The 6,322-nt window shown below is 40.9% G+C and overlaps 1 long non-coding RNA gene across 1 annotated transcript; it reads right to left on the reverse strand.

The window, feature by feature from the left end:
* Window positions 1-486: 486 nt before the first annotated feature.
* LOC138049153 (uncharacterized) lies at window positions 487-4,048 on the reverse strand. The gene is made up of 2 exons (XR_011132307.1): window positions 3,496-4,048; window positions 487-2,677 (listed from the first exon to the last, which is right to left on the reverse strand). It is a non-coding gene; the product is annotated as an uncharacterized lncRNA (long non-coding RNA).
* Window positions 4,049-6,322: the final 2,274 nt, after the last annotated feature.

Genomic DNA, 6,322 nt, shown 5'->3' on the forward strand with positions numbered 1-6,322 from the left:
TGTCCAAACAGAAATTGAAATCATGTGTACGTGACCCGAAAAGAGTGTTGTGTCCCAAGGGTTATAACACGTGGTACAAACAATTGGTTGGTGATCTTATAACTCGAAAAAAACCAAAGTAAAGGCAAGAGTATTGGGAATGAGTTGAATGTGGGTTAAATTTGGCATGTATTTAAGTTGCGTGACGACACAGAGAACGGCTGCGTGGGAGAGTACGGAAACTAGGGCCTGAAAAGTTTATTTCTTGTACCCAGAGCCCTTCGTTTCATTTGGTCACGTGGTCGGACGTGACCAAAAGAAACGGAGAGCTCTGGGAAACTATGGTGAAGTTTAAAAAAAATTCTCCACTTTCTTCCAGTGCCCGCTTGAAACGATCCCTAAAAGGCCATTGTGATAGTCACACAACAATCCAGCAGAAGGAAAAGCTTTGAAAGTAATTACTTTTACTAAAAACTAACTTTAATTGTTACGATCGGAAAAAGACTATTATCTTGGAAAATTGCATCTTTGCAAGAAGTTTATTTGATCTCTACAAGTAACCATACGCATTGACAAAAATTACCATTATGTTTTCTCAGCTAACTCGTAACAAATTAAATTTCTGAGCCCTTATGTCTTCAAATTTCTTCGAAGTACAGTGGCAACTTGATTGAATGCAACTTCTGACGTTGAGTGACCTTGGAACGCCTTGGTCAAAAACCTGAAAAAACTCCAAGACCAATAAATATCAACGTGAAACAATTCTAATGGGTAAATCACAAGTTCAGACCATCTTTGTCCGCTTACTTTAACCCGTCTAAACAAGTAACTAAAAACGTTAGGAAATCAGACATCTACCACACAATCCTGCATAACGGCCCAGCAATACGGGCAACATTTTTCGTGCAACTTGTCGCGCAACAATGCGAACCAAATTTTTCTGTTCCAAAAAGTAGCCGTCGCTTTTACTTTTTGCAACATGAAAATTTGTTGCGAAAGAAGGTGCCAATACACGCAACAAACCATCTCAACTTGCAAAGCAACATTTTTGTGCGACAAGTTGCACGAAAAATGTTGCCCGTATTACTGGGCCTTAAGGAAGTGTTGAAGTGTCATGGTTAAAGGGGGGATGCGTGTTGGCATCGACTATTGTTACTTACGTGCCAAACAGACCTTACAGTGGTTGGAACTTCTGAATAACCATAAGAACTTTTGCAAACAGATACCTTTGCTACAGTATATTTCGTTCTCTTGGTGCTACAAAGATCTAGCTTAGGGACTTTAAGATCTACGACGGCGTGGTAGACGAGAACGTCACCTTAAAATACAACTTTGCTCTAAGTTTCTTTGCGATTATTCCATCTCGTTCGCGTCGTACAATGTTAGCATGTGTCCTAAATGTAAAATGATAACGCCCGGTTTCAGAACGAAAGATTCACGTTTGTACCGCTCGCGTTGTCGTCAAAACCACAAATTTGGCGATATGACGTCGTTGTTTTGCACATTACCGCAAAAATATGTTCTAAAATGCGTGCCGCACGTGCAGCACGCTTATTCTTCCTCTTTTAACCAATGATATTGTTACTTTGCGGCGTTCTCTTTGACGACCACGTCTTGGATCTTCAAGTCCCTATTATGTATGGCAAACTAGGACGTGTGGGAAAAAATGTGCCTTTAGTCACAGGCAAGAATTGTTGCGTTAGATTTTGAGTAAAAACAAACCTAAAAAATGCAAGCACAAGAGCAGGAATATGCGCATGAGCGACGCAACTCGATCGCTTCAATTTGGTTGCCCGTTGGGATCAATGGACCTCTTTAGCTTGTAAGTTTTGTTTTCCCATTTCAGACCACGTGATGTTACTCTTGGGATCCGTTTCTTTCAAATGTTGTCATCTGCACGTGCACTTGTATATATAACATATGAAAAAACAAAAAGAAAATTCCCTTGGGAACATCACGTGGTCTGAAATGGGAAAACAAAACGTACAAGCTAAAGAGGTCTATTCGCCCTTGTCACACGGGAGACCAAAAAAGCTTTGTTTTACCACGCCAAGCCTCACCCTCATGGTTTCCACTGCGAGGCTTGGCGTGGTAAAACAAAGCTCTTTTGGTCTCCCGGGACAATATGGCAGCCGTATGACAAGCGCGAATCAAGTGAAGGTTGCCCAGAAGCGTTTTAGATCGACAGACGGCTGGTGCGTATGAACTGTCCTTGTTCCTGAGCACCGGTCTCCCTTGAGTCTTAACCAAACTAATGTAGTGCTACCATTGTCACTCACAACGCATGCGCTTCAACACACGCTCTGTAAAAGGAGGTGTAACTTTGCTCGTGGATTAATTACCACTCCTCCACAAAAGCATACAAACGTTTTCCGAAAATTAGTACCACAAAAGACGGTTGCTTGCAGGCTTGAATTCGTTTGAGCTCTTTTACAACATGTTCTTTGTGTTCGTTGGTTTCAAGATCTTGAGTCATCTTTGATCCCCATGGAAGAATGTTTTTTTTACAAGCTCCGTAGTCTTTGCCAATCATCTTCAATGACAACCAAACATAAATTCCAAAGAATGCAGGGGACGGAGTTGTTTCCTTCATAGTGCTGCGTCTGACGCTTTGACAGGAAGACAACATTATAGGTCTCATGGCAACCAATTTAATGATGCGGTAGTTTTTTTTCCAAATTTGAAAACAAAATCACCTCTGGAAGAACAAAGATAATTAATATTCAAATGTGTTGACATCAAGACAAATTCAAAAGGTCAACGTTTCACTTGCGCTTGCTGTCTGTCTGTCAAGCGCAAAGGCTTGCGAGTAAATTTCTCGATTTTCCTCATGATGACACCTATTGATTCAATCACTTGTCTGCATCGATAACGATGACTGCAGATGCTTGACTTCTGGTTCGATGTACCAGATATTAAGATTAAACTAATGAGATTGGGAGTCATGGCAAAAGTATGCAAAATGTTTTACATGCAGAATGACTAAAATAAATCAATAAACTGATTGGCACGATTTACTAACGCTTCCGTCCTTATAAGAGACAGGTTAGTTAATTTATGTTTTCAGTCACGGGTTCCACGGTAAACATTATCTTGAAAATTTCCGACATTCAGCAATTTTTCTTTCTCAAAATTATTCGCATTATAGTAAATTTATTTCTTAAATTCATTCTGCATACATTACATTACATTACAAGAGAAAAGACTTTTCGCCTGAATAAAGACGCAGCGCTTTCTTTATAACCAGTTGTTTTAGTCAACCCGACAGTAGCAATGGAATGAAGTTCACTATTAAAAAAAGACCCGGAAATTTTCCAGAACAAAATGGAAGAAATCGGATGTCGCTTCTCTCTTTTGTCTTGGAACCAAATGATCCAAAAGCGAGACAATTTTCTCCTTGCAAGCGACAATTTGCGATTGTAACGAAACCGCACAATTCCTACAAAAAAACAACAGAGGGGGTGACCCGGGCGACAACTTGGCAGTGTACTTCGAGATAATTTAGTATTTGAGTACCTGCAGTTTTCCGATGCAACCGCTTTCACGTTCCAAGTTTCATTCTTCCGAGCTTTCCTCCCCGCCATAAAGGCTGAAAGTTAATTCTATAAGCGAAAGTGATGGAGACATTACCACAAATTTCCTGAGGTCGTATTCAATTGGATCGTTAACTTTTAATCTCAGTGTCTCAAGTGATTCACTTGTCATCGCTTCCTCCAAAAGATCATATAAAAGGTCTCCATCTCGTTTGCCGCATGAGTTGAGTGTCAAATTGAACGTAGTTAAAGAATTAAATTGACGCAAAGTTCTTGGGCTGCAACTACGATAAGATATAGCGCCGTAGTTATTAATTGTCAGGGAAAAATCATTTAGTGACTTGTTTTCCAAGCCCGTGTCAAAATTATACCAGTCAAGTCTCAATTTGCCAAAGTTGTTAAATGTCAAAGTGAGATTCTTCAGTGCTTTCTTGTGTGCAAAACTATAACCTACATAATCTGCCAAATTAATGTATAAATCTTCGGAGTAGATGTTAGCTGTTAGAGAAAGATTCTCCACTGATATGTAAAACTCCAAAATAGTGTCCAGATCGAGCTGTTGGTAGCAGCCGTGGATTTCAATTATCAGACTGAGATTCTTCAGTGATGTGCTGCGTTCGCAAAGCCTTCCTATATATGAATCTGCATCCCAACGCCCATGGTTGTAGGAGTTTATTGTTAAGGTGAGATTCCTCAGTGATGTGTTGCGTGCCAAACCATCTTCCAGGAGGAGTGCCCATGAATAGCTCGTGTTGTTGGCATTGCTAAATGTCAAACTGAGATCATTTAGTGTGGTGTTGCTTGCAAAGACCTGATGAACATCATCTTCCAACTCACGGCTGAAGTTGATATATTGGACGTCGTCGTCGTCGTCGTCGTCGTCCCTCTCAATACCGATTCTAGCGCTGAGATTCTGTTGTCCGGTATTTTTTGCTTCCTTAAAGAGCGCAAAGAAAGATTCAAGGTCGTCAATAGAGACAAATTTGTTTTCAAGCGATTCTTCGTGAGGAGCAGGAAAATCATGCACATTAAGGGTAACAGCTGGATTCTTGTCTAATTTAAGTTCTTTGAAAAGAGTTTTTCCCTCATTGGTTAACTGTTCCCAAGTGTTGATAGTTAAGGAGGACAGTGTTTTTCGTGTGTCAACCCATCTCGCCGTGACATTAAGAATGCCATCGGTTAACTTTCCGTGAATGTCCAATGTCAGGTGAGACACCGGGCTGTGCGATAAGGCTTCAAATAAAGCTTCTGCACCATCACCACCCAATTCACCCCAAACAATTAGAGTGACATTTTGTTCTACAAGTAATCCATCCTTTGTCTCAAGAGCACAACACTGTGTCACCGGACTGGCTGTCACTATGCCGAAGGTATTTGGGAAGAGAGCAAATGAAGCGGTTTTCTCTCCTAATCGTGAATGAAGATTCCTCCCAACAGCCAGCCAATTATCAGGAACCTCTCCACGAAGAGAAACATTCAACTTGCTAAGGAAATTATTTTCTACGATACCTCGCTCTATGAAATTAGCTCCAAAAAGACTCAGCTTTCCATTGACACACAAATCAACAACCTTGAATGCAATTTGACCTGCAAAGGATCTTGCTAGGGCCACAGAAAGGGAGTCTTGCATATCTCCGCAGACATATATAGAAAGAGAGGATAAAGACTTGTTAAATAAGAGATTCTCTAAAGCTTGCAAAGCAGTTGGACTTAATGAACCATGAATTCTGACACCAACAGACGACAGTGGTGTATCCGCACATAATCCAGCGTCAAGAGCCTTGGCCCAGCCCTCGTCACTCTCATCGACCAGAGCAAATGTCACTTTCTCTAAGGTCTTGTTTGTTGTCAGGTATTCGGCAGCAATGTCCCACTCAACTGAAGATGGTAGCGTCAGTTCGGACAAAGATGTGAAATTGGAAATTGCTTGGAAAAACTCAGGCTTCCTGAAAATGCTATTTTTCTCTCCAGCGAGGGAAAGAGAGTTTAAATTTGGAACAGACGCTAGGTCCCTCAAAACGGTTGAATCCAAAGACATCTCCATTCTAAGGTGAACTTCAGCGGGTGTATGAAGCTTGGAAAATCCTGCGCAGTCACTTAAAAGTCTAGCGACGTTGCGATCAGATAAATAATCATCACTTTCATTGGCATCGAAGGTTAATTGTAGGACCCATGGAAAAGGTATGAATGAAAACAAAACATCTGCCATTAGTTCAGAGTTTCCACTTTCACTAAAACCATCAACAAAGAAATTCGCTCCGCTTTTTGTGCATTGGAGCCAGTCCCAATCACTCTCCAGCTCCTCACCAATCTGTGTGAATAGAATACTTGCCTCCTCCCGCAGTATTCCACACACAAATAAAAACACTTGTGGAAATTGATCGACCAAAGCATCAAAGCTTAAATGCTCAAATACATTAAACTGGTTCCTTCGCAACTTATGCGTAATGTACAACGCAGCCATGTACTCTTGGAACGACTTGTGAAGAAAGAAGTATTCATGGTTTGGTTTCAATCTCTTCAAACTTTCTTCTTTGTATACAAGGCCGAGATAACGAACTACCAATTTGTCATCACGTCTTTCGAACCCTTTTAATTCATCTTCCCGAAAACTATGACGATTATTCAGCAAGCATTCCCAAGCCAGCTCTCCAAGCACAAGGATGTTCTCTTCAAATTGTTTCTCCAAATCCGTGTCCTCTTCACAAGCTTTCACACTGTGCTTCTCGCAATATCTTCTCAACAGACATCGGACAATGATTTGATAGAGATCAGTACGGGAAGACGGCAGTTTTCCTTCATGATCTTCA

Source organism: Montipora capricornis, chromosome 5 (assembly GCF_036669925.1).
Source record: "Montipora capricornis isolate CH-2021 chromosome 5, ASM3666992v2, whole genome shotgun sequence".
In the NCBI taxonomy this organism is placed as follows: Eukaryota; Metazoa; Cnidaria; class Anthozoa; order Scleractinia; family Acroporidae; genus Montipora; species Montipora capricornis.